Below are 27,676 nucleotides of genomic sequence, written 5' to 3'. Positions count from 1 at the left end.
GAATGTTGCAAATCAATCTACATGACTGTAGCTTTGATGGTGGTGGTTCTTCCCAAACTCACTGACTTATAAATCTAAGTATGTTTAAAGTGTTTAAACTATTCATAGCTGCATGAGGTAGTTTTAAATTATATCATGATGAAAATCTTGGTCTGAAAACACATTTAATTTGAACAAAACAAAAAACAAAACAATGATCATTTTGCCTTATTTAACATTCTCAGCTGTAAACATTAAAATCCTGTTACTAATAATATCTAGTGTACTTAAAATGATTTGATTGAATTGACAAAATGGTAATTACCTCTTTATGTTATGCTATTTACAGTTGATTAAAATCTACTTAATTTTCTTGTGAGAATAGAAAAATAAAAGGGAATGGAATCCTAACTGGGAATACACAGAGACATCTGGAAGTTTAAGTGGGGATTTCCCATATAACTTCTATGAAGAAAATTTAGAAAATGGAGGTCATAGCCAAGGATGAAGAGTTATTCAAACATATGCATAAAGTTCAAGAAAGCATAATAAAAGGACAACCCTGTGGGCAAGAATAATTATATTTTCATCTGAATCTTGGAGTATTTGTGTGATATATAGTTTAGAGTGTGATTATGTATCAGCAGGAGTCATCCTGTAGCCTCAGAACAACCTGCTATGTTAATGCTACATTTCTGCCTAACAAAATCACACAGATTATCAGCTTAAAACAACATGTTTTTCTCAAGTCTTTAATGGCTGAGTGTGGTTAGAGTGACTTTCTTTTCTAAGGTTTAAATCTATGCATCAGATACAGCTGAGGTCTAGTCAGAAGCAAGCTGTTCACTTACACATTTACTTGGCTGTTGGTAAAATGCCGTATTCACTTCCTCATACATGTAAAAATTTAAAACAGATTACTACTTTATAACAAACAAGATGCATTTTCATTTTCTGACTTTTTCTGAAGTCTATATCTTCTTCAAGTGAATTAGTCAGGTAGGTCACACCAAATCAGAACACTCTATTTTCAGTAAGTCAGAGTCGACTCAGCAACACTCCTTTCATCTGCCATGCAATATGACCTAATAATAAGTACTATATTACAACTTTAACATTGGCCCTGACTATAGTCAAAGATTTAGTGTGCTTGCCATGACCTGAGCAGCTTGAACCTGGGATACTGACTAGGGACAGTGAGGATATGAAGAAATAACAGGTGGCACAGAAAAGCTGGGGTCAGGAGACCTGTTGCCACACATACTATCAGCAGCACCCATACTTGGAACCTCAGCCTGTTTGTTAGGTAGAGTACAGGGAGAAGGCATAGCTAATCTCAATAAGATGTCTCTTGTAGGCTAGCAGCATCAGGTAGTTAACATCTGGGAAGAAGCTGCAGATCACCCGTCCATAAACATTCTTGAATCAGAAGAAAGTTTTGCCAACTTCCAGCCTAGCTCACATGGGAGAAGGCTTTGCAATTTCCTATCAGTCTAAGACTTTGGTAACTGTCATGGTTGTGCCACGTCACCAGTACATATTCCCTCAGGGCATTAGTTTCTCAAGGATTCATCTAGGTCTTGCATTCTAGGAGCTGTCAATCTTAGAATTCTCCTGCCTTATATCACTGAATTAAAACTTGAATGTAAACAATGTGCCCAGTGGTTCACACACATTTTCAAATTTAAAGCATCTTATGATGCAGGAGAAAACAACAACCAGTATGGGTGTCTTAGGGTTTTACTGCTGTGATCAGACACCATGACCAAGGCAACTCTTATAAGGACAACGTTTAATTGGAGCTGAATTACAGGTTCATAGTTTCAGTCCATTATCATCAAGGCAAGAACATGGCAGCATCCCTGCAAGCATCCAGGAAGAGCTGAAAGTTCTACATCTTCATCTGAGGCTGCTAGGAGAAAACTGGCTTCCAGGCAGCTAGGGTGAGGGTTTTAAAGCCCAAGCCCACAGTAGCACACCTACTTCAACAAGGCGACACCTCCAAATAGTGCCTCTCCCTGGGCTAGGCATACTCAAACAACCAAAATGGGTTAAATAATTCATACTAAAAGTGATTATTGGCTAGTAATGGAATGGCTTAAATCTAGGACTTCTGTTAGTGATCACAATGTTGTTTTATATTGGTGAACTCTGGAGTTTATAGCAAGATATTATAGAAGAAAGAAAATATTTATATTCGTTACTGTGTACACTCTCGTTTGTATTTGAGTATATGATACTTCATTTACTTTAGCTGATAACTTTATCAGTTGGAAAGAATCATCATTGTAGTGAATATAAAGGAAAGAATAAAAGTGTTTAACATCATAAAACTGTTAAGGGAACTCTGAACATGATACCTTTTTTTGTACCTTGAAACTCTACTCCTGCACACTTCTTGAAACTCCCTAGTTTACTAGGGCATTAAAAAAATAAATGACCATGTAGAACAGAGCTGAGGCTCAGAAAACTTGGTTCCACACAATGAGATTTTCAGCAGTAGACTTTTCATAGGGTATACCATGCTCTAAGAAAACTTCCTTAGTATAGTCCTGGATATTTTATTTCCAAAGGGTGGATTTATCTTCTTGAAAGCCAAACTATTGAAAAGATGCCTGCAAACTAAAAACCAGCGATATTTACAAGTCCTGACTTTAGAACATGTGGTATATCTTTTTCTCTTTTCATTTATTTTCCAATTTTGGAAAATGTTCGTCAATTCAGATATTAACTTCATATGGTTGACCCAATAATGACTGTGCTCTTCAAAAGCAAAAAAGATTTAAAATTTGAGTCACTGGTAATTTGATTCAAAGAGACAAAATCAATCAACATTGGCCACAGTCTCATGTGAGTAGAGTTAGAAGACTGACAACTAATAGACAGGCCTGCAGAGATGGCTCAGAAGTTAAGAACACTGATCACTCTTCCAGAGGTCTTGATTTTAATTCCCAGAAAACACATGGTGGCTCATAACCATCTGTAATGGGATTCAATACCCTTTTCTGATATATATATATATATATATATATATATATATATATGCTATTAATGTTTTAAAACAAATACTGCAGTCAATATTTAGTGGACGAGAGCCTGTCTACAGTGGACATGAAAATATTGTATTGGAATTTTATATTTTTAATTCCCTCTACATCGATATGATCAAGAACTTTATTTACAGGTTTTTCCTTGCAGTTTATTCCACTGAGAGTAATAATACAATAGTCTAGTATCAGAGAATTTTACACCCCTTTACCCATCAACCACTGAAATGAAGATGGATTCAATGTGGCAGAGCTGAAAAAAAAAGCCTCTACCCAAGATTATTAAATATTCAAGTGTTAAATACTTTCTTCAAGTTGATAGACACAAAATTATAAAACTATTGTATAAAACTAAATGTGAAGATGGTATTTTATGCCATGTCATCAAATTCTTGTGGCACGTGGTTTGTAAAAGTTAGTGAATGAGAATTACTTGGATCGCCTTTACATCTTCATATCTGTATTTTCCAAAAGTTAACCTTATATTTCTCCAATGCCAGTGTATAGTAAGCTAAAATCTTCTTCCCACGGACGCCTCCATTATTCATATATGGTAACTAAGTGCTGCAGAGAGTATTGGTCTTGGACTAACAGCTGTGATTGATTTCTAGCTCTTTAAGTTGTTCTGCTACATTTTCTTCAAATTTTACTTCCCCTTTCATAAAATGATTGCATAGAGCACTTAGAGAACATATGTTTGTCATGCTATCAGTAGTAAATATTTGCTGTTACTATACATATTACTCACTGAATATTTCATATGAAATATTTAACTGTTTATTACTTTCAACACTGTAATATAAAGGTGGCATAGAATCTGACATAATGTGACTAATAAATTCAAGATAGTACTATCAAATTCCATTTCCTGACAGGAATGGTTATTAATGTATTCATTTTTGACTTAGCCTAATTGGCAAGTCATGGGAATCTAATAAACATCCACCAACAGATAAATGAAGGAAGAAAGTGTGATATACAATGAAGTATTATACTACCTAAAGACTATACATGGACTGACCCTGGACTCTGACCCCATAGGTAGCAATGAATATCCTAGTAAGAGCACCAGTGGAAGGGGAAGCCCTGGGTCCTGCTAAGACTGAACCCCCAGTGAACTAGTCTTTGGGGGGAGGGCGGCAATGGGGGGAGGGTTGGGAGGGGAACACCCATAAGGAAGGGGAGGGGGGAGGGGGCTTTTTGCCCGGAAACCGGGAAAGGGAATAACACTCGAAATGTATATAAGAAATACTCAAGTTAATAAAAAAAAATATAAAGGACAAGTATGTCATCTTCAAGAAAAAAGAGAATTAATCCAGTCAGAGAGGGAAAAATATTGTTTTCTTTTATTTATGTGTTTTTATATGCTATATTGTTTATTTACATTTCAAATATCCCCTTTCTCGGTGGTTTTCCATCCACAAACTCCCTACCCCCTACCCCGTCTGCCTTCTTTCATGATGGTATTCCCCTACCCATTCACCCACACCTTCCCACTTCCCAACCCTGATACTCCCTTGCACTGGGAGGCCGAGCCTTGGGAGGGCTCCTCCTGCCATTGGTGCCCAACAAGGCCATCCTCTGCTACATATGAAGCTGGAGCCATGGTTCTGTCCATGTGTAGTCTTTGGGTAGTGGTTTAGTCCCTGGGAGCTCTGGTTTGTTGGTATCGTTGTTCTTATCAGGTTGTAAATCCCTTCAGCTCCATCAATCCTTTTTCTAACTCTGTCCAATGGGGACCCCATTCTAAGTTCAATGGTTGTCTGTGAAATCTGCCTCAGTTTTTGCCATGCTCTGTCAGAACCTCTCAGGAGACACCCATCTCTGGCTCCTGTCAGCAAGCAGTTATTGACATCAGCAATATTGTCTGTGTTTGGTGGCTATATATGGGCTGGATCCCCAGGGCAGTCTCTGGATGGCCTTTCCTTCAGTGTCTTCTTCAAACTTTGTCTCCATATTTTCCCTAAGTATTATTTTTGTTCACTCTTACTCTTTTGAAGGGCATCTGGGTTCTTTCCAGATTCTGGCTATTATAAATAAGGCTGCTATGAATATAGTGGAGCATGTGTCCTTGTTATATGTTGGAGATCCTTTTGGGTATATGCCCAGGAGTGGTATAGGTGGGTCTTCAAGTAGTACTATGTCCAATTTTCTGAGGATACTCCAGACTGATTTCCAGAAAGGTTGTACCAGCTTGCAATCCCACCAGCAGTGGAGGAGTTCCTCTCTCCACATCCTTGTCAGCATCTGTTGTCACCTGAGTTTTTTATCTGAGCCATTGTGACTGGTGTATGGTGGAATCTCAGGATTGTTTTGATTTGTCTATCATGATGACAAAGAATGTTTAACATTTCTTTAGGTGATTCTCAGCCATTTAATATTCCTTACTTGAGAAATCTTTGTTTAGCTCAGTACCCCAGTTTTAATATGGTTATTTGATTATCTGGAGTTGAACTTCTGGAATTATTTGCATATATTGGATATTAGCCCTTTATCAGATGTAAAGATCTTTTCCCAATCTGTTGGTTGCTATTTTGTCCTAATGACAGTGCCCTTTGCCTTACAGAAGCTTTGCAAGTTTATGAAGTCCCATTTCTTGATTATTGATCTTAGAGCATAAGTCATTGGTATTCTCTTCAGGAAATTTTCTCCAATGCCCTTGTGTTTGAACCTCTACCTGATGTTTTCTTGGATTAATTTGAGTGTATTTCATATTATGTGAAGGTCCTTGATCCACTTGGACTTGAGCTTTGTACAGGGCAATAAGAATGGATCAATTTGCATTCTTCTACATGTTAACTCGCAGTTGAACCAGCCCCATTTGTTGAAAATGCTATCTTTTTCTCACTGGATGGTTTTAGCTTCTTTGTCAAAGATCAAGTGACCATAGGAGTGTGGGTTCATTTCTATTCCATTGTCCTACCTGCCTGTCTTTATACCAATGCCATACAGTTTTTATCATTATTGATCTGTAATACTGCTTTAGGTCAGGGATGGTGATTCCCCGGAAGTTCCTTTATTGCTGTGGATAGTTTTCACTATCCCGGGTTTTTGTTATTCCAAATGAATTTGCAAATTGCTTGTTCTAACTACATGAAGAATTGACTTGAAATTTTGATGGGGAATGCTTTAAATCTGTAGATTACTTTTTGTAAAATGGCCATTTTTACTATATTAATCCTGGCAATCCATGAATATGGGAGTTCCTTCTATCTTCTGAGATCTTCAATTTCAGAAACTTGAACTTCATGGTATACAGATCTTTCACTTGCTTGGTTTGAGTCACACCTATATATTTTTTATTATTTGTGACTATTGTGAAGGGTATCTTTTCTCTTATTTCTTTCTCAGACTGTTTATCCTTTGAGTAGAAGGAGGTTACTGATTTGTTTGAGTTAATTTTATATCTAGCCACTTTGCTGCAGTTGATTATCAGGCTTAGGAGTTCTCTGGGGGAATTTTGGAGGTCACTTAAGTATACTATATATACTTGACATATATCATCTGCAAATAGTCATATTTTGACTTCTTCCTTTCCAATTTATATCCCTTTGACCACCATTTGTTGGCTGATTTCTGTGACTAGGACTTCGAGTACTATACTGAATAAGTAGGGTGAGAGTGGGCAGCCTTGTCTAATACCTGATTCTGGTAGGACTGCTTTGTTTCTCTCCACTTACTTAGGTGTTGGCTACTGGTTTACTATATTTCTTTTACAGTATTTAGGTATGGACATTGAATTCCTGATTTTTCCAAGACTTTTAACATGAAGGGGTGTTGAATTTTGTCAAATACTTTCTCAGCATCCAATGAGATGATCACGTGGTTTTTTAATTTGAGTTTGTTTACATAGTGGATTGTGTTCACAGATTTCCTTATATTGAACCATCCCTGCATCCCTGGGATGAAGCCTACTTGATCATGATGGATGATCATTATGATGTGTTCTTGGACTTGGTTTGCTAGAATTTTACTGAGTATTTTTCTGTCGATATTTATAGGGGAAATTGGTCTGAAGTTCTCTTTTTTGTTGGGTCTTTGTGTGGTATAGGTAAAAGCATAATTGTGGTTTCATAGAAGGAATTGGGTAGTGCTCTGTCTGTTTCTATTTTCTGGAATAGTTTGGACAGTATTGGTATGAGGTCTTCTATGAAGGTTTGATAGAATTCTGAACTAAACCCATCTGGTCCAGGGCTTTTGTTTGTTTGTTTGTTTGTTTGTTTGGGAGACTGTTAATAACTGCTTCTATTTCTTTAGGAGTTATGGGACTCTTTAGAGGTTTTTTTTTCTCATCCTGATTTAACTTTGGTACCTGGTATCTGTCTAGAAAATGCTGTTTCATCCAGATTTTCCAGTTTTGTTGAATATAGGCTTTTGTAGTAGGATCTGATGATATTTTTGAATTTCCTCAGATTCTGTTGTTATATCTCCCTTTTCATTTCTGATTTTGTTAATTTGGATATACTCTCTCTGCCCTCTAGTTCATACAGCTAAGGGTTTATCAATCATTTTGATTTTCTCATAAAAACAGTTTCTGGGTTTTTTTTTATTCTTTGTATAATTCTTTTTGTTTCTACGTGGTTGATATTGGTCCTGAGTTTAGGTATTTTCTGAAATGTGCTACCCTTGGGTATATTTGCTTCTTTTTGTTCTAGCGATTTTTACATGTGCTGTCAAGCTGCGAGGGTATGCTGTCTCCAGTGTCTATTTGGAGGCACTCAGAGCTATGAGTTTTCCTCTTGGCACTGCTTTCATTTTGTCCCATAAGTTTGGGTATATTGTGCCTCCATTTTCATTAAATACAAAAAGGTTTTAATTTCTTTCTTTATTACTACCTTGGCCAGGTTATCATTGAGTACAGCATTATTCAACTTCCATGTATATGTGGACTTTCTGTCATTTTTGTTGTTATTGAAGAACAGGCTTAGTCTATGGTGATTTGATAATGATGCATGGGATTATTTTAATCTTCTTGTATCTGTTGAGGCCTGTTTTGTTTGTGTGCTTCAAGTTTTAGTGAATGTAGGTGTTCTTGCATTTGGAGCATAGATATTCAGGATAGAAAGTTCATCTTGGCTAAATTTTTCTTTGATGGATATGAAGTCTCCTTCTTTATTGTTTTTGATAACTTTTGGTTGAAAGTTAATTTTATTCTATATTACAATGGCTACTCGAGCTTTTTTTTGGGGACATTTGTTTGAAAAACTGTTTTCCAGCCTTGTACTATAAGGTAGTATCTGTCTTTTTCACTGAGGTGTGTTTTCTGTATGCAGTACAAGGTTGGGTCCTCTTTCTGTATCCAATCTTTTACTCTTTGTCTTTTTACTGAGGAATTTAGTCCATTGATGTTAGGAGATATTATGGGAAAGTGATTGCTGCTTCCTGTTATTTTTGTTGTTAGAGGTAGAATTAATTTTGTGTGTGTCTCTTTGTTTGGGTTTATTGTAAGAAGATTACTTTCTTGATTTTTCTAGAGTATAGTTTCCTTCCTTCTTTTGGAAGTTTCCATCTATTATCCTTTGTGGGGCTGGATGTGTGGAAAGATACTGTGTAAATTTGGTTTCGTCATGGAATATGTTGGTTTCTCCATCTATGTCAATTGAGAGCTTTGCTGGATACTATCCTGAACTGGCATTTGTGTTCTCTTAGGATCTGAATGGCATCTGCCCAGGACCTTCTGGTTTTCATATTCTCTGGTGAGAAGTGTGGTATAATTCTGATAGGACCACTTTTATATATTACTTGACCTTTTTTCTTACTGCTTTTAATATTCTTTCTTTGTTTTGAGCATTTGCTGTTTTGACTATTAAATGAGGGAAGGAGTTTCTTTTCTGGTCCAATCTACTTGGAGTTCTGTAGACTTCTTGTAAGCTTATAGGCATCTCTTTCTTTAGGTTAGGGAAGTTTTCTTCTATAATTTTGTTGAAGATATTTATTGGCCCTTTAAGTTGGGAAGTTTTGCTCTCTTCTATACCTATTATCTTTAGCTTTGATCTTCTCATTGTGTCCTGGATTTTCTGAATGGTTTGGGTTAGGAGGTTTTTGTGTTTTGCATTTTCTTTTACTGTCATTTCAGTGTTTGCTATGGTATCTTCTACCCCTGAGATTCTCTCTTCTATCTCTTATATTCTGTTGCTACTGCTTGCTTCCATGACTCCTGATCTCTTTCCTTGGTTTTCTATCTCCAGGGCTTTTTCTCTTTTTGTTTTCTTTATTGTTTCTATTTCCACTTTTAAATCCTGGATAGTTTTGTTCAATTCCTTCACCTGTTCAGTTTTGTTTTCCTGTAATTCTGTAAGAGACTTTTGTGTTTTCTTTTTAAGGGCTTCTACCTGCTTATCTGTGTTGTCCTGTATTTCTTCAAGGGAGTTATTTATGTCCTTCTTCAAGTCTAGTTGTAATTTTATATCCAGTTCTTGCTTTCTGGTGTGTTGGGGGTATCCTGGGCTTGCTGTGGAGGGCGGGACTGGGTTCTAAAAATGCCAAATGGCCTTGGATTCTGTTGCTTAGGTGCTTGCTCTTTTCCTCTTGCCATCTGCTTATCACTGGTGTTAGCTGATCTTGCTGTCTCTGACAATGGCTTTATCCTCTTGTAAGCCTGTGTGTCAGCGCTCCTGGGGACTGGCTTTCTTCCAGCAGCATCTGGAAGGATCCTGTTTCATACTGCTCCTAGGTTCCTGTGTCCAAAGAGCTCTAGGTGGGTTCCTCTTGGGGCAGGAATGTGAGAAGTGGTGGTCTCACCAGTGCTGTCAAGATTGTCTGAAATTCTGAGGATACAGCTCTCTATCCACAGGATCTGAGTCTCACTGTATTTTCACATGTAGAACAATTTATATCTTACAATCAAGAAATGAAACTAGAAATGGGACAATTTTGGATGATATAATGAATTAGGTGAAGGACAGGGGACAAGAGAGGGCAATAGTGTATGAATAAGAGCAAAGTATATTATATGCGTACATGAAATGTCTTACCAGAACCCACCATTTTATACAATTCAGAGTAACACAAAATGATTTTAGTTTTGCTATGTTTTCCAAGGGTCATTTTGTGTCCACTGGACTGAGACTATTCTCTTGAGCCTTGCACATAAATGGCTAAATGCAGTGATTCCTCCTTTCTCTCGAATCTACCCCTAAGAACCAGTTCTGTAATGTTGGTTCTCCTTAATACCTCCCTGTTGCAGTAAAACTTAAAGAGGAATGTTTTCTTCCAGTCCCTGTGAGCCAGATCTGCTCACTGCTGCTGCTACTCTGCTAGGTGATCTGCAAGCACCCTCTTCCAGCTGTCTTCCTTTTAGCCACCCTGTCCGCCTGTCCGCATTGTCCCCTAGGTGGTAGTTACAAGAGCACACACACACACACACACACACACACACACACACACACACACACACACACTTCGTTCTGCAGGCCCTTTCGTGTTCTCACTCTGTGCAGGCAACAGAACCAGATCCAAATGCTCCAACTGCCTCTCAGTCATTTCTTTCACACACTGTCCTCTTTAGCTTGTTAAATCAAAGTAAAAAAATTGTAATTTTAGCAATGTTTAGCAATGAGACCTGCACATTATATTCCCCATTATTTTCCCAAGCCACAATATAGCCACACAATAAATTCACTGCCAATTAATAAAGATTTATACTGCCTATCTAAACAAGACAAAATTGACCCAGTCCACCTCGATCCTCCTGCTCTTTTGTCTTGATTTTGATTTTTTTCACTCCTCCTCCTACCTCCTTCCTAGACTTTTCTCCACCTATCCTTCCTTCTCATTCAATGATAGGCTATGCATTATCCTGGACCCACCTTGCTGAATAATGACATTATCCTACACCTCCCCCAATTTTTGGTCTTGTTATTGATGGAGGTAGAGAAGACAGGGTGGGGGGAGACAGTGACCAGAATATATATTACAAACATACATGGATTGTCAAAGTAGTAACTCTATAAAAACATTTGCAAATACACTGGGGAAAACTTTTAGTTTTCATCTAATTTTCAGGTCATATTACAATAGTTTCCTGTCATTGCTTTTAACTTTCCTCAGCTCCAGTTACAAAATTGTGCAGAGAAAATCTATTTTTCCACACAAAAACAAGGAATTCAGAAAGCATGTTTAATATACACCTGCCACTCCATTTCCTGAATTTTCTGTGAAAACACATCATTTTAAGGTTTTAGTGGCACTTTATAACTGTATTACAATTTATATAAATTCTCTTCTATTGGTTTGGGATTTGGCTTTTCTACCATGTATATAGATCCTTTAAAATCAAGCCAAGATGAAAGTATTTGATATGGGGCTTTCAGATTACTTTTGCATCTTCTAAATTTCTATTTCATTGGTAACCTTCAGCATGACCTTTTATGTTTTCCTAACAATAACTCCTGGCGATTTTTATTATGAGAAGATGGAATGGATGTCCCAATAACCATCATGGCTGACCAAAGCGTAATCATTAGTGCTTTCATCATCTAAGAGAAAACTAAAGAACGCAAAGCAGAATACACTGGGCCATTTTTATCAGAAGTCAGCACATCTGTCACTTCTGGGCTAGAACTTTAAATGGATCTCTACAAAGTATCCTAGCACAGCAGTTTATGACTATTAGATGTAAAGTTCAAATGAGAATCTGTCACCTTTGTGACTTTCTGACTTGAATTTAATATAAAACACTGTGATCAAAACGTGTGAGGAAGAAAGCAGAAGAGAACTGGAGCATAATCAAATTCTAGTGCAATTCTTTATCTTGAAGTTGATATCTTGGTTAGATTAATGATCTTTGTCTGAATATGGGTTTGTGAAGCTACTTTAATAAATTGTAGAGTTGATAGACAAAGGCAAAGGGATCATATTGGATCTTAGCTTGTAGAACCTGTCATGAGTATCCATTTTCTTATGCAGTTGAACTGTGTCCGATACTTAAGAGGATTACTTATTACATAGATACTCAGAATATTTAAGTCCAAGTGATTGATCTGTTCTATCAAAATATGCTATTTATAATGTCTACTGAGATTGTACCTCTCATAATTAACTCTAGACACATTTCTCATGAGGACTTTATAGTTTATATAGTAAGAATTAAATTCAAATTAACCAAAATATTGAAGTCCTACCATGTAAAGCTCTCAGTTTAAGGTTCCTTCAAGTGATGAAACGTAATAGGATATATCCATTTTTTTTCACTTGAACACCTAATAACATATCTGACAGCAACAGCGTGAGAGAAAATGTTAGTGAGAAAGTAGGCCTTGGGAACAAGAATAGAAAGACAATGAATAACAGTGAACACCCATATTTGAAATACTTTAGGGAGTAGTGTGCGTCACAGAAAGCTGAGTGAATGCAGTCTACTTGAAGAATAGAGTTCACAATTAAGTGGCAGAAATAGATTGAAGGGTTGTGACTACATGTAGGTGCACATATGCAAACTATTATAATTTCAGTCATGTCTTGTTAAGAACTTATCCCTTCAAATTCTTCTTTGTGTTGAACTCAGGGCAATATAAGACTTAGTTTTGGCTGTCTTGATAGATGAGCAGATCAATTTCTGGAAGTTGAGAGAATATTAGGAATCATTTTCAAGTTTGCATAGTTGCTAAGTAGTTGAGGGTGTGACTTGAACCCTTCACCATCAATTTGTAAATAACTCTCAATTGTTAAGTGCTTCCTATATACTCAATGCTATTTGCTCCTTTGATGTCGAGTGCCAGCAGTATGCATAGTGCTGCTACAAACTTGATGAATTTGACCAATTTTACAGTAATATTAAGGTATATTTTAGCCACCATTATAAATATTAAGAAACTGAGTTCTTATGTTGGACAGGAATGGCCCCCAAAGACATATGTGTTTGAATGCATGGCCGCAGGTTGTGGCACTATTAGGAGGTGTGTCCTTGTTGGAGCAAATGTGTCACCATAGAGGCAGGCATTGATGTCATATATGCACAAGCTATGCCCAGTGATTTTTAGAATCTCCTTGCTGCCTACAGATCAATATGTTAGAAAGAACCCTCAGCTCTTTGAGACCATGTCTGCCTACATGGCTGCCATGCTCCCTGCCATGACAATCATAGACTAAATCACAGAAATGGTAAGCCACCCCAGTTAAAGGTTTGCCTTTATAAGAGTTGCTGTGGTCAAAGTGTTTGTCCACAGCAATAAAATCCTAACAAAGACAGGTCTCAAAAAGGGTTATTCACTGTTCCAACATCTTAGATTTTAACAATTAAAATTCAAATATAGTTCCATCCATCAATTTCTAAGTCATATTTCATTGTCATCGTCATTGTTGTTTTAGATTTTTGAGTCAGGGTTTTTCTATATCTTCCTGGTTGTCCTGGAACTCACTCTGTAGACCAGGCTGGCCTTGAACTCACAGAAATGTCTTGCCTCTGTATCTCAAGTGCTGGGATTAAAGACATATGCCATCACTTCCAAGTCATTTTCTTTTAAACATACTTTCTCCTTGTCAGTATAAAAAAGGTTATTTACAAAAATATTAAAGATATTTTGGAAAAATATCTTTTAATATATGTCTTCAAATAACTAGGATATGAATACAATTAGAATGAGAGGTTATTCAAGATCAAAGGACAAATACATGAGCATAATAGTGTAGGCTAAGGAATGTTTTGAAGAATGAGATGAATTTTATTAGCCTGACTTCATTGCACAGAAACCTCACACCAAATAAGGTAAAAATTTTAATCACAAGCAGGGATAACCTTAATATAAAAACAAGCACTTTCCTTATTATAATGGCAAGAATTAAACATTTTTGAGTTTTGAAGTGGTATTATTAGATTTCCACATTTACTTATCTGCTTATTATGTCTCACCACTACACTGAAAATCCCAACAAAGCAAAAGCTAGTTTTTAATTGGCTGGTTCAGTACTGTATTTATAATTTCTGTGTCTAGAGCAGTGCTGGAATGTAATTTAGGCTACTATAAATGCCTAGATATACAGTCAAAAGGAATATATACCACAGTGTAAGTAACATCTGCTGTAATTGTGCAATTTGATAAGCAGTGGATATAATGGACCCTAGGCATTTTGAATGAGGTAATGTCTAGTTTTTCTTTAGTGAAGTCATCCTGAATGGGGTTTATAGGTTTTATTGCAGGAGGAACTGAATCACAAGAGAGAGTTTTAAGATCCTGTTTTTATTTATTTATTTATTTATTTATTTATTTATTTATTTATTTATTTATTTATTTATTTATATTTTCTACCCAAAAGATATGATCTCAACAACCTCATCAGAAGTAAAAAAAAGACAATGGAGGTAATGTGCTCTGCCATGATATAATTAATGTGTTTTCATACTGATTTGATACAGAGAGTAATCAATAACAGAATTGCTGAAGGTAACTCAGGATCTTTAGTCTGAGTGTGCATCAGGAATTTCCTTAGAAAATAAAAACCCTGAGGAAATAAAGCTCATTTGATGAATGGAGCAAATGGATAGGCTGTAATTCAGAGAAATATATTTTGAAGATAGACAGGTTTTGGGGTACATATGTAGACCTACTAAGCTGCAGTTATTTTGATGAGTGGGTCTGAAATTCCCAAGAGGAGTCAGTAACACCAAGCAAGATCATTGAGAGTGTGGAGCCTTGATGAGAGAAGTCAGCAAAAGTGGCATCATGGGGAATTAATATGATGGAGGAGGGGAAAATAGAATGAATATACAATGACAGTGACAAGATGTGACTAGGGATGTAGAAATGAGAGCATGAACCTAGGAGAGACAGAAATAGTCATTTGTGCTGATAGCTGTCAACAGGACAAACAGAATAAGTACTGAGTCATCACCAGACTCTAATTGGAAGGAAGTTTTACAGTTTTTCTCATATGAGAATTACCTTCATACCTAAAATGTGTTTTGTTCAAGTTCATACTCACATTTTGCCCCCTTCCCTTTCATTATGTGTTCCCGCCAGCGGGGACCCAGTTATTCAGGGTCCCGAAGGGGCGCTACCCTTGGGCCTAAATGGGGGGCGAAAGAAGAAGGAGACCAAGCAAGATTCTGTTGTCAAGGTCTCGTTTATTGGGATGAACGTTACAGCTTTTAAGGCTTTCAGGTAGGGGGAGTGACCTTTGTGAAACATGAAGGAGGGGGAGATGAGGGTATAGGCAGTGATAGCTGGAGGCAAAGAAGTCAGGCGATGAGGTCAGGTGGTGGAGACACCGGGTGTAGACTGAGGAGATAACTGGTATCTGCTAAGGGAGCTGAGGCATCCCTTGAATATTATCTTCCTGTGCCGTAAATTCATGGGAGAGGCTTTGTCCAACAATCTTAAGACTTATGGCAGTCATCGTAGGGGTGAGTCTCTGTGGCCAAACAGACCAGAGTCACTTTGAACCATGCAGTCAAAAAGCGGCTAGCCCCAAATCCAATATGGCTCCGTGCAATTATGGTCTTTATCTCTCAGTGTCTCTGCCTGTCTGTCTGTCTCTGTCTGTCTCTGTCTGTCTCTCTGTCTCTCTCTGTCCCTCTCTGTCTCTCTCTCTATCTCTCTGTCTCTGTCTCTGTCTCTCTCTCTCCTCATCTATTTAGTTCCCTTGGCACTGGCATTTTTCAAAAAGGTAAAGCACTATCATCAGTAACATGCATAGCTTATCAGGGTCAACATAGGATATTTTAATTTGGAGTGAATCAAAGAAAATAATGAAACTAGAATCTATATTACAAGTCTCTTTTGGGTGAATGTCCAGTGAGAAAATGGAGAAACAAGTGTCACATACTTACATTAACTTAAAGGAAGTAGAAAAATCGAGTTGTAATTTGTAAAAGAAATGGAGAATATGGAAAGGGATTATTGTGTACAAAAAGAATTGTGTGTGTCTGCTTATCAAAAGGAAGAAATCAGCATCAAGGACATATGACTGTGGACAATTGGTACCATGAGATTCGAGGAATAACAAAGAAGAGAGCAAGAACAAGCAGGAATGCATAGGGCAAGAATTAGGGTGTAGAAGGGTGGTTTTCGAAGATAGAGAAGAAGAAGAAAAAGGATAGAGCCAAAGAACACTAAGTAGAGACTGGACAATTTTAATGAGTTCATGTTAAATGGCCTCAGTGTTTTCTGAAAAACAGGGAGAAGTTTAATCTGATAGCACTTCTATCTAGTCTTCTTCTTAGGTAAAAGGCTTAAAAGTATTAAAATACAAATCCCCTAAGGTTATTTGTGTTTGGATATAGTGCAGTGAACTTTCTCTTGACTTGTTCCATAGCCATACTAAATTCTGTTTCAATATGTTGTTGAAAAGTTTGTTCTAGAAAGCTTAGCTTGTCAACTGTAAAGCCTTTTATCAGAAATCAGTCATATCAAAAAGTAGTTTTTATATCTAATCCTATGTGTGATGGTTGCTATGGAAACAATTGAATGCAAACTTTATCTTATATAACACTGGCTATTGATCAGGTGGGACAAAGAGAGCTTCAGGCCATCTCATGCAAGAAAATGACAAAACAGACAGTAGATAGGTTGTTAGGTGAAAAGAACTCTTCACTGGAAGAAATAAATTAGTTTTCATACATATAAACATAGGAAATAAATAGGTGGCTATAGCTGTATATATCTAGTTTGAATAAACAAAGGAGATACAATTTGTGAGTGTTTAGAGATGGGAGATGACAAGAGTCATTAGCAGACAAACGAAGTAATAAATAAGAGTAAGCTCACAGATGTGAAGCAAGCCATAGGGCTGGGTCATTAAGTGCGAGTGAAATTGGAGCAGAACCAATGTCTGCACACACTTCAGTACACAATAAGACAACTAAGGAGAGAGCTGGAGATGGTGTGGCTGAGAAAGAAATCCTGTCTAAATAGAGCACTCTTAATGTAAGCAGTTCAAACTGCAGGAATTAAAGAAATTTATCACACAGGTGAACCATAAAGAAAATCAGTGATTTGAACAGCATAAAAAAAAACAACTTTTGTACCATGTTTTTGATTCATCTATTAGTTGATAATTCAGAAATTGATTTAATTTTCTAGCATTACATACAGATATATAGATATTTCTGTCTTATGGTATACGGCATACTGGATACATGCACAGGAACATTATAGCTGGACATATTTTAGAGTTCTAATTTCAGTACATTTAAAAAAAATCTGGTTGTCAGAGTGGCCACACCAGTCTACATTCTCACTAACAGTACACAATATTTGCCTTTTCCCACATCCTTGCCAACATTTATTGTAACTGTTATTTTGGTAGAGATGGGTGTTCTTACTGGGGCAAGATGGAATCTATTGATTTGCCATAACCTGTTGGCTAGAGAGCCATGAACCATTTCTTCAATATTTTATAATAATTTTTATTTTTGAAATTGTAATATAATTAAATAATTTCCCAGGAAAATGAGATGTCCTAGATCTGCAGTTGTACACGGCTGTGGGCTCCCTGACAATACTTTTGAGAAACCAACTCAGGTATTCTGAAGAGAGCAGTGAGTGCTCTTTTACACTGGGCCATCACTCCTGCTCCTACAAAACTTCTTAGCTGCAGCTTGGAATTGAGTTTACAACAATCATATCCTACCACTAGTGTTGTTATCAGTTGGCCACCTTTGTGTGTGACACAGCAAACTTTGGGAATTGGCATTTTTGGTTACTCTTTTCTTTCTATTTAAGTAAATTAATTTTCCCTTTTTTAATGGATATTTTGATTTATTTACATTGTAAATGTTATCCCCCTTCCCAGTTTCCCCTCTGTAAAGTCCCTATGACATCCCCCTTCCCCTGGCTTCTAAGAGGATGCTCACCCACCCACCCACCCACTCCCTTCTGCCTCCCCACCCTGGCATTCCCCTACACTGGGGCATCAAGCCTTCAGAGGACCAAAGGCCTCTCCTCTCTCATTGATGCCAGAAAAGGCCATCCTCTGCAGCTGGAGCCCAGCAAACCCCTTCAGCTCTTTCAGTCCTTTCCCTAACTCCTTCACTGGGGGTCCCTGTGCTCAGTCCAATTCTTGGCTGCCCGCATAAGCATCAGTATTTGTCAAGCAGAGCCTCCCTGGTGACAGCTATATCAGGCTCCTGTCAGAATGCACTTCTTGGCATCCACAATTGTGTCTGAGTTTGGTGTTTGTATATAAGATGGATCCCTAGGTAGGGCAGTCTCTGGATAGCCTTTATTTCAGTCTCTGCTCTGTACTTTGTCCCCATATTTCCTATAGACAGGAGCCATTCTGTGTCAAAAATTTGGAGATGAGTGGGTGGCCCCATCCCCCAATAGGAACCTTGCCTAACCTCTAGATACAGTCTCTATAGGTTCTCCCTCATCTTTGTTGGGCATTTCAGCTAATCTCATCCCTGTTGAGTACTGGGGGCCTCTTGCTTTCCTGGGATCTGGGATTTTCTGGTGGCTATCCCCAGTTCCCCACCCCCCATTTTGATATACCTCTGTTCAATTTCCGACCCTCTCTATATCATATCTGTCTCCTCCCACACCTGATCCTTCCCCCCTTTTCCCCTCCCTCTCCTCTCTTCCCCCCAAGTTCCTCCCATCTTCTACTTCCTGTGTCTTCTTCCCCTTTCTAAGAAGGATTATTGTCTAATTGCCAAAATGATGTTTTGTATATTTAGCAGTCAAATCAGTGAGGACTCGGCTTTGGTGTTGTATCATTTGTCTCCAAAGATTGGCACTTCCTCTCATGCCCCATGCTGAACAAGTCAATAAAGTAGCTCAATACTCCGTGTCTGTGCAATAGAAGGGTGGGTTGCAGTTTCTGCTTAATATGGTGAATGCTTGGGTATTTAACGAATGAGGTACAAATCAAAATGTTTATTTTCTCTACTTTAAGACATGTGGTTTATTATTGCTCAAGTCTGCCTGTAATAATGAGCATGGTTTCCATTTTCAAAGAAAAAGTTTTCTACTTAGCAAGGAAGTCTCTCATGAAATGACAATAGGTAGGTTGTTGTTCAGGATAATTGGTATGAGAGATACAATTATAAATGTGAAGTCTTATGAGCAGTGGTTTTAAATGTTTTATTCATTTGTAATTCTTTATCAACCTCTTGTGTATGTGATGAGAGTTAATTCTTCTTCCCACATTACACTATCTCAGTTCTCCTTCTGCTCCTATTGCAACTCTTCTTCTCAACAAGCCCCTCCCCTACTCTCTTCTGTGTGTGTGTCCATGTGTGTGTATGTGCATATGCATATGCATGTGTGATTCACTGAGTTTTAAAAGTTACCTTACGAGAACACATGGGAACTTATTTATCGGAGTATGGGCAACTTAAAACTTTATTTATTTATTTTATATTTATTTTTTAATTAATCATTCCATTTATTTACATCTCAAATGATATCCCACTTCCTGGTTACCTCTCCACAAAGAACTCATCCTACATCTCCCCCTTCCCCTTTGCCTGTTTTTGGGTGTTCCTCCACCTACCCTCTCCCACTTCACTGCTCCAGCATCCCCCTATTCTGGGACATTAAAACTCCACAGGACTGAGGGCCTCCCCTCCCACTGATGTCAGACAAGCCTATCCCCTGATGCATATGTGTCTGGAGAGTGACATTCCTTTTGCTAGCCAATATTAACTGGCAACAATCCCTTCGGAAATGGTGAAAACCCATAAGTCTTTGGCCTTTCCATGATAAAAGGTTGATAGGCTCAATCTTGTGTGGGTCACATACAGGTAACCATAGCTGCAGGGAGTTTATGAGTCCATCAGCTAAGTCATGACTAGAAGCCCGCATTTCACGGCATGGTTCTCTTGAGTCGATTTCTTCTTATAGTCTATTGTCCCCCCTCCTGCCATGTTCCCTTTACCTGGGAAACAATGTGCATCTGGAGCTAAGACAAATGTCCAGTGTAGGAGTAAGAACTCTAAAAAATCATTTGTTTTCTATTTTTACAAGCAATATTTTTTATAAGAATGGGTAGAATTTTTTGAGGAATCAGTGTGCCAGGCCTTGTGTTATTAGTTTCACATATATTCCTGACTTCAGTTTTCTCAATAACCTTCTAAAAGTTCATCTTTACTGGCTCCATATTAATTGTAAGGAAACTGAGGATTTCATGAAGGGGAATGGCATGTACGATGGTTAGGATAAGAAGCCATTAGCTAAGACTGAGTGAAAATTCTAGTCCTGGCAACAGCTGTTCATTAAAATAATAATTGACACATTGTTTTGATTTTATATGTCAAGCTTTATGATGTGGACTTATTTATTCTAAATGTGACCCAGCATCGATTATTAGAAAATATTCCATTAATAAGAGTTAGCTCAATCCACTTAAATTAAACTTTTATTTTATTGCTTCTTTACTACAGTGGAGATGCAAGGACACATAAACCTATACCATACACCTATGCGGCTTGTGGTAACATCAAAGGCTTCTGTTGTAAGTCAGTGGAATGGCCATCTCTATGTCTAAATAGTCTTTCTAAACAGTGCACCCAATAGGCCTTCTGTTCAAACTTGTATTATACTCTCCTTTTAGCTATTGTACAAATTAGAGTGTGTCTAACGAATTCTTTTTTTTTTTTTTTTTTTTATTAACTTGAGTATTTCTTATATACATTTCGAGTGTTATTCCCTTTCCCGGTTTCCGGGCAAACATCCCCCTCCCCCCTCCCCTTCCTTATGGGTGTTCCCCTCCCAACCCTCCCCCCATTGCCGCCCTCCCCCCATAGACTAGTTCACTGTGGGTTCAGTCTTAGCAGGACCCAGGGCTTCCCCTTCCACTGGTGCTCTTACTAGGATATTCATTGCTACCTATGGGGTCAGAGTCCAGGGTCAATCCATGTATAGTCTTTAGGTAGTGGCTTAGTCCCTGGAAGCTCTGGTTGCTTGGCATTGTTGTACTTAAGTACCCACATCCATTGCTGTGAAGTAGAACATTTAATTTTGATGTAAACTTCAGAGAAGTAGAATTGAGACATTTATTTCCCCTCTATCACATTTGCCTTTCACTTCCTCGCCCTGCCCAGACAAGCAGAAAAGACTCACTATTTACACAAGATAATAACCTGGCAAGACCAACTTATGGTGATCTCAGGTCCCTGAGGTGTCAGTGATGCATCATGCTGATCTGCTCAGGGTTCATTGCTCTTTATAGGAGGCTTGTGGAGAGAGATTGCTTATCCCACTGGACTGTCCCGTCAAAGCACTTTTGTAAATGCTGTTAAGAGCAGAATTTGGGTGCTCTGAACTTGTGTATTCTAATATTTCTTTATTAAAAAAAGAGTCCTCTCTACAACTCCTTTACTTTTAACATCCTCAGTTTTCTTATTTACCAAATGGCAGTATCACTATCATTCTTCCCATATGATGTCAAGTGACAAGCACTCAAAATAATTAAAAAAATAAACTCAGTGGGTCACAAAACAAAACATGAAAGGGCATTAAGGGGTTGGAGCAAAAAAGTATCTGAATATATTACATATATAAATGAAATGAAAGAATGTATTTAATTACTTTTTGTTTGCCCTTTTAGACATGGTTTTTCTATGCAACCCTGGCTGTCCTAGAACTCACTCTCTAGACAAGTCAGACCTCAAACTCATTGAGATCTGCCTTCATCTGTTTCCAAAGTGCTAGAATTAAAGGCACATGCCATTACTGTCCAGTTCTTACTAAAAATCTTCCAAAGAAAATTATAGGTATCTTTATTATACAATACCATTTTCTTCTCCAAAAACCTCAAGAATTTGCCATAGATTCATAAATGTTAGTGGCTGACAGATCATTAGTAGCTGTGATTCCTGATGGTGAAAAATAAGACCAAGTTTTATATAGAGGTAACTGAAGACCAAATTAAGCCAAGATCATCTAGAATATTCCCCACAGTCATATGTATTTATGATTTTAGTTCTCTCAATAACCTTGTGAGAAATTCATCAACCAGGCAGGGAAAATCATGTAGCAATAGAAGAATTGACACTAAGTTCATTTGAAAACATTCAGATAGATAAGAATTTTCAAGGCACACTTGAGGGTCAAGTGTCATTTCTCAAAATATGATCTGTGGGACACCTTCTGGAACCTACCTTAGAAATGTGGCCAAAAGGTAAAAGACAAACAGAATTCTATGATCCTTCTCAGCCCACACCTACTGCTCTGGATTACTGTCTGTAGTTAAGGCTCCAGTGTTTTAGGTTGTTTAATAAGTTCCCAGATAGATTCTTTCTCACTAAGGTCTGAGACTCACTGAGAAGTTCATCTGTTACTCTGCCTATTGGACAGGACAATCTAAACCCTGGGCAAAGTAATTAATTACTTCCACCTATAATCAATACAGCCATAATAAAGATATATTTTCCAGTACTTTTGGTCTGAATATAATTTTTAGTTGAGAAAAGAAACTTTAATAGGAAAGAGTGAGTATCTGTTTGAGACTTTCAGTTCTCAGTTGTACTTCCCCTCACTAATCTATTCAATGTTATGTAATTATATGCTTCCTAAAATACAGAAGATGTTATGTTTTCTGCTCCTTATTTTGTGTATCCTTCTGAGCCACAGCCTAGCCAATAATACAGGTACAACACATAGATAACTACCACATACCACACTGTTGTCTACCTCAAGTCTTGACATCTCAAGATATTATGTTTATTTTATACTTTGGTGTATTTAATTAATAAAGCATTGGATATATTTATGAGATTTTCAAGCATTATTGTGATGTTGTTGATCCTACTGTTCCACTTCTCTCCCATCTACTTGTTCTACATTGGTGCTCTCCCACCCATCATAGACTCTTTTAAAATTTCATGTCACATGTGTACTATTTTCCTCTCCTCTCTTCCTCTCTTCCTGCCTATTTCTTGGTCCTCTTTTCAATTTTGTTCTGGCATGCACATACTAAAAGCAAGGATCATATATAAAAGAAACTTTAGTTAATGCAGTATTTCTTAGATCTACACATTCCTCCACAAATTTCACTTTTATTACTGAAATATATGTATATGTGTAAATATATATATGTGTGTATATATGTAGATATAGATGTATATATAGAACCTTCATTAATCATTCATCTAAGCTGACATTATTTCTCTATAACTGTGAATACTGCAACAATGATTATTTCAATAACTTTAGGGTGGACATGACTTACTTTGGATATATGTTGATGAGCAGTACACTTGGGTCATGTTTTATGATTGCCTTCTAGTACTTTTGGAAAAATTCAAAATTGACTTTCACAGTATCTATACCAGCTTACACTACTACCAGCAAGTGTATAGGGTTATTTTCCCCCCACATCCCCACTAACATTCATTGTCATTTTGTTTTTGGCTTGGTAATAGCCATTCTTACTGGAACAAGGTGGTTCTCAGAGCAATTTTGATGTATACTTCCTTGACGGCTTAGCATGGTGAACAATATTAAAAATATCTAATGTCATTAGCATCTTCTTTTCCTTTTTCTCATTTTCTGGCTACAAAGAAAACCCAAAATAATAATAGCTAACAACACAGTAATAAATAAATGTTATATTATCCTATGGCATGCATACAGTTCCTTTTAATGTCTTTATATTAAAAAAATGAGAAATGTGTTCTCTAATGCACCCCAAATTACTTAGGAAGGTATCCTAATTTTTATTAGAATTTTTATTATAGATATAAAATCTTTTTTTCTTTTTTTATTTGTTTTTGTTGTTGTTTTGAGACATTTTCTCATCCTGTAGACATACTGACCTAGTACTCACTTTGTATCCCAAGCTGGTTTCTGCTGGGGGCCAGTCCCTGCATGGGTCTTTTTTCTTGTTGGTTCTTCTTGATGCAGTGGAGGGAGAAGAGTGTCAGTGGAGGGTAAGACTTTGTCTTAGGAGATATGGGGGTAAGACTTTTACGATATATTTAGGGTTGCTCTATAATAAGTTTACTTATCTAAGTCTAAGTTACTATGTTACTGTAGCTGATTTACTTATCTATGTCTATGTCACTAGGCTCTGCTACTGTAACCGACCCTCCTTCTGTGTTCCTCTGAGGCCAGAAACTGCAGCCTCTGGCACTTAGCACCTCATTCTAAAACAGCAGGAGATAAAGTAAAGGATTCATTGCTAGAGCCTTTCCCCTTTTGTCTCTATGGCTCTTGCTTGTCAGGCTAGGGGGAAGTTTGGAGCAATAAACTTCTATTGAACTAATAGAAGTGAATAGCTAGCGTGCTTGCAGAAAGAAAAACTTTTACATAGGCAAACATGCATAAACTTACATAAGTTCATACACAGATTCATGAATGCACATTTATATATCCCTACTCAACCAGTTGGATTCACTACATGTATTCTCACAATTACATTCTTACACACACATGCATGCTTACAGTCTCACAATTATATACTTACACACATCCATACTTACATATGCATATGGAGCAAAAGACCAAGCACTGGTGCATAAAGAACTAACTCTATTCTGGATGAAAAATGAGCTCCAATCTTTATTGCATAGAGAAAGAAAAAAGCTTCTACCCTTTTAATGCTAAATGTATTAAACCCAAGTTTGTAAGAAAAAAGCTTTTTCTTTTTAATAATACTAAGCCTGCCTTGTTATTAAGAAAGGACCTGGTCTGTCCCATGTAAGGAGAAACCTTCCTGCTCCTTCTGCTCTCTGCAGCTTTTTCTTTTTTTCCTTTCTTCTTCTGCATTCTGCACATTGCTCTCTTAGTATTTTATGTTATCTCTAAGCGCTAGGTATTATTGTTATTCCACTCTGCATGCACCTTCTAATCTTGCTCTCTCTTCCTGCTCTGATGTCCCAATAATGCTCTTATTCTCAATGCCTTTTCTACAATGCTTCGCCTATACTTCTAAGTTCTTCTTTAACTCAATTCTGTTTAAATGCCGTTCTAAAACTTCTCCTCAGCTCAGTTCCTCTCTCAGCTCTGTTCTTCTCAGCCAAGATCTTCTTAGTTCAGGTCTCCTTAGATCTCATCGGCTCGGTTCTGAATCTTCCCTTTGCCCTCAGCACTTAAACATCATTCAGAATTCATGATCACATGCTACAAAGTTCATCACAAGTTCACACAAAAAATCAAATCATAAATTGAAATAGAAGTTTACAACAGAGACTGTTTACATGCATATCCATTAGGATTAATTATCTGGCTAAACATCCATCACCTGTCTCTGCTCTTACAGGTTCACTGAAGGTTTAAAAATCATAACTACTTTATTAGTGAAGTTTTGTATAGATAAACCCAGTCAATATTTTAACCTCTGTCTTAACACTTATAATAAATAGTTAGTTCCCTTTGTATGACCTTTGGATAATTGTTTTACAACCTCTTGGAATGTGCTCTGAATAAGAGAAAGTCTGGTTACCATCTCAGGGTCATTAGCTGGTGACACTTGGGAGACTGGCAGAGTTCTCATTGCAGTTTTGACTACCAGAAAAAGACTCAATAGCAGTACGACTATAAAAGAGCTTAATAACCACTGTTATAATTTTAGGGATAGGATTATTATTAAGACTTAAGAAGTCTTTGTTGACCTGCAGAAATCTGCTCCAAAGGGTGTGTGCTATTACTTAATGATTGCTATATGTGTTTAATAATACCAGGAAAAGCATTTTAATAGCAGGAATATTTCCTAAAATGAATCTATTACAGCCTTGTTTAAGAAGGGTGAACTGGTCACAGATTATATAATAATCTGGGAGGCCATCTCAGGATGATCACCTGCTAGTTTTAGCTTGTCCTGTTATGGCTTCTGACAGGTTTCACATTCACAGTAATCCTCCTGCTACCTGAGAGTTAAAATTACAGGTCTAAGCTAGCAGGGTAAGCTTTCTGCTTTATCTATCTATCTATCTATCTATCTATCTATCTATCTATCTATCTATCTATCAATCCATCCATCCTTAAGGATTATGTATAGATATGTATCCAGTACTGGTATTGAAATAATCTAGTATGATAATGATTTATTCTTCCACCAGCACTTCCGCTGCTTAATGTATTTATTGCTTACATTTTGCCAGGTGACATTCCAAATTCTTTAGCCATAATAAAGCATTTTATCTTAAAATGTTTGATTTTCATCATGTTTTCAAAGATGAAGAAATCAAACTCTATAGCAGTCAAATTACTTATTAAAATCCATGTGGCTTATAAGTAATACAAATTCACTTAGAGGTCCAAACAAACTGGATGATCCCAATTAGTTTAACTTTACACCAAAAGAGAAACACTTCCTTCCAAGTATTTATGGGCCATGTGTCTACCTTTTAATGGATATTCAAATTGTTTGGTACAATTCATATATTACTAGGAACTTTATTACTGCTTGACTGGGTAATTTTTCTTACAAAGTAGTTTTACCCACACAATATTTTAAATGTTTCTCCTTGAAAGATAAATAGATACAGTAAATAGACAATTTCAATTCTTTGGAAAAAAATAACAAGCACAATAACAGATAAATGTGTACATGTGTACACAATGGTATTGTTCACATATTCAGTAGACATACATATTGTTCAATGATATTTTGAAAACTAAAGCATGAAGGACATTAACTCAAGCCAAGAATAGTATAGCACTTTAGGTCAAGACTTCAATATTTCACTGTGAGTTGAGAAGTTTGTGAAGATAGAAATGACATTGTCTGGCTGTAGTAAATGTATACACCCAGTTATTTAACAAACACAAATACGTCACAAAAATATTTCAACTATAATACATGTCCTGCCACCTATTGTGAATTATTAATTAGATCTTTCAGGTAAGGAGAATAATACGACATTAAAAAGTTCAAATCACTAGACATTCATTGATCTGTGTCTTAAGACCATACTTTGTATTAAGTGTTGTTTTGTCTGGCCCAGTTGTTATTTTGAAATTCATATTCTTTTTGAAATTGTCTTTATTTTACTCTATCTTATTTTGGTTTGTTTCATCTGATGTGAATGAGTATTTTCCTTGCATGTATGTGCACCACAGATAGGCTTGATGCCTAAAGAAGATGGAAGAGGATATTGGAACCCTGAGACTAGAGCGATAGACTAATATAAGCCTTCATGCTCATGCTAGACATGGAAATTTGAATCCCTAGAGGAGCAGATCATGCTCTTAACCACTGAACCATTCCTCCATCCCTTTGTACCTTTTAAAAATGAGTTTAAGCATATTAACAGGTTTGCTTACTTTCATTTTATGTTTTTATATGTTGATGTATATATTGTGGTAAAATAAAAAAGATTTTCTATTATCCCGTGCTAGTGTTGGAACCATAGGGCCACATGATATCTGCGGGATATTTACATCTCAGTCAGCAAAGCATATCACCTGCTAAATAAACTCCATCCCATCTCACACTGCTGACTGCTACTCTCTGAGCCAGGCAGCAATCTCTACCCATCTAGTTCCCAGGGTGGGTTGCATACACATCCCAGTACCTGGCGGGCCCGGTGCATCCTATCGCCACACACTCTCTTGAAGTCAGTTAAGTTGCCCCATGAAAGAACACACCACCCAATCACCTCTGATCCAATTGATAAGATAAAATGTGCCCATCTAGACAGCACAAACTCCTGTACACACCCATCCCTTAAAAATAGTCATAACAACCTGTATCTATGTACAGAGAAGAATCTTAACATCTGCTGCCATGGTCTCCCAGCTCCTTCTCTCTCTCTCTCTCTCTCTCTC

General features: G+C 37.2%; 1 pseudogene; it reads right to left on the bottom strand.

Moving 5' to 3' along the window:
* Ppp1r2-ps2 (protein phosphatase 1, regulatory (inhibitor) subunit 2, pseudogene 2) overlaps positions 1 to 27,441 on the bottom strand; it is a 106,933-nt pseudogene extending 79,492 nt beyond the window's left edge.
* Positions 27,442 to 27,676: the final 235 nt, after the last annotated feature.

Source organism: Rattus norvegicus, chromosome X (genome assembly GCF_036323735.1).
Source record: "Rattus norvegicus strain BN/NHsdMcwi chromosome X, GRCr8, whole genome shotgun sequence".
Classification (NCBI taxonomy): Eukaryota; Metazoa; Chordata; class Mammalia; order Rodentia; family Muridae; genus Rattus; species Rattus norvegicus.
The sequence above is the reverse complement of the archived record's forward strand: the minus strand, read 5'-3'. Positions and strand labels throughout refer to the sequence as shown.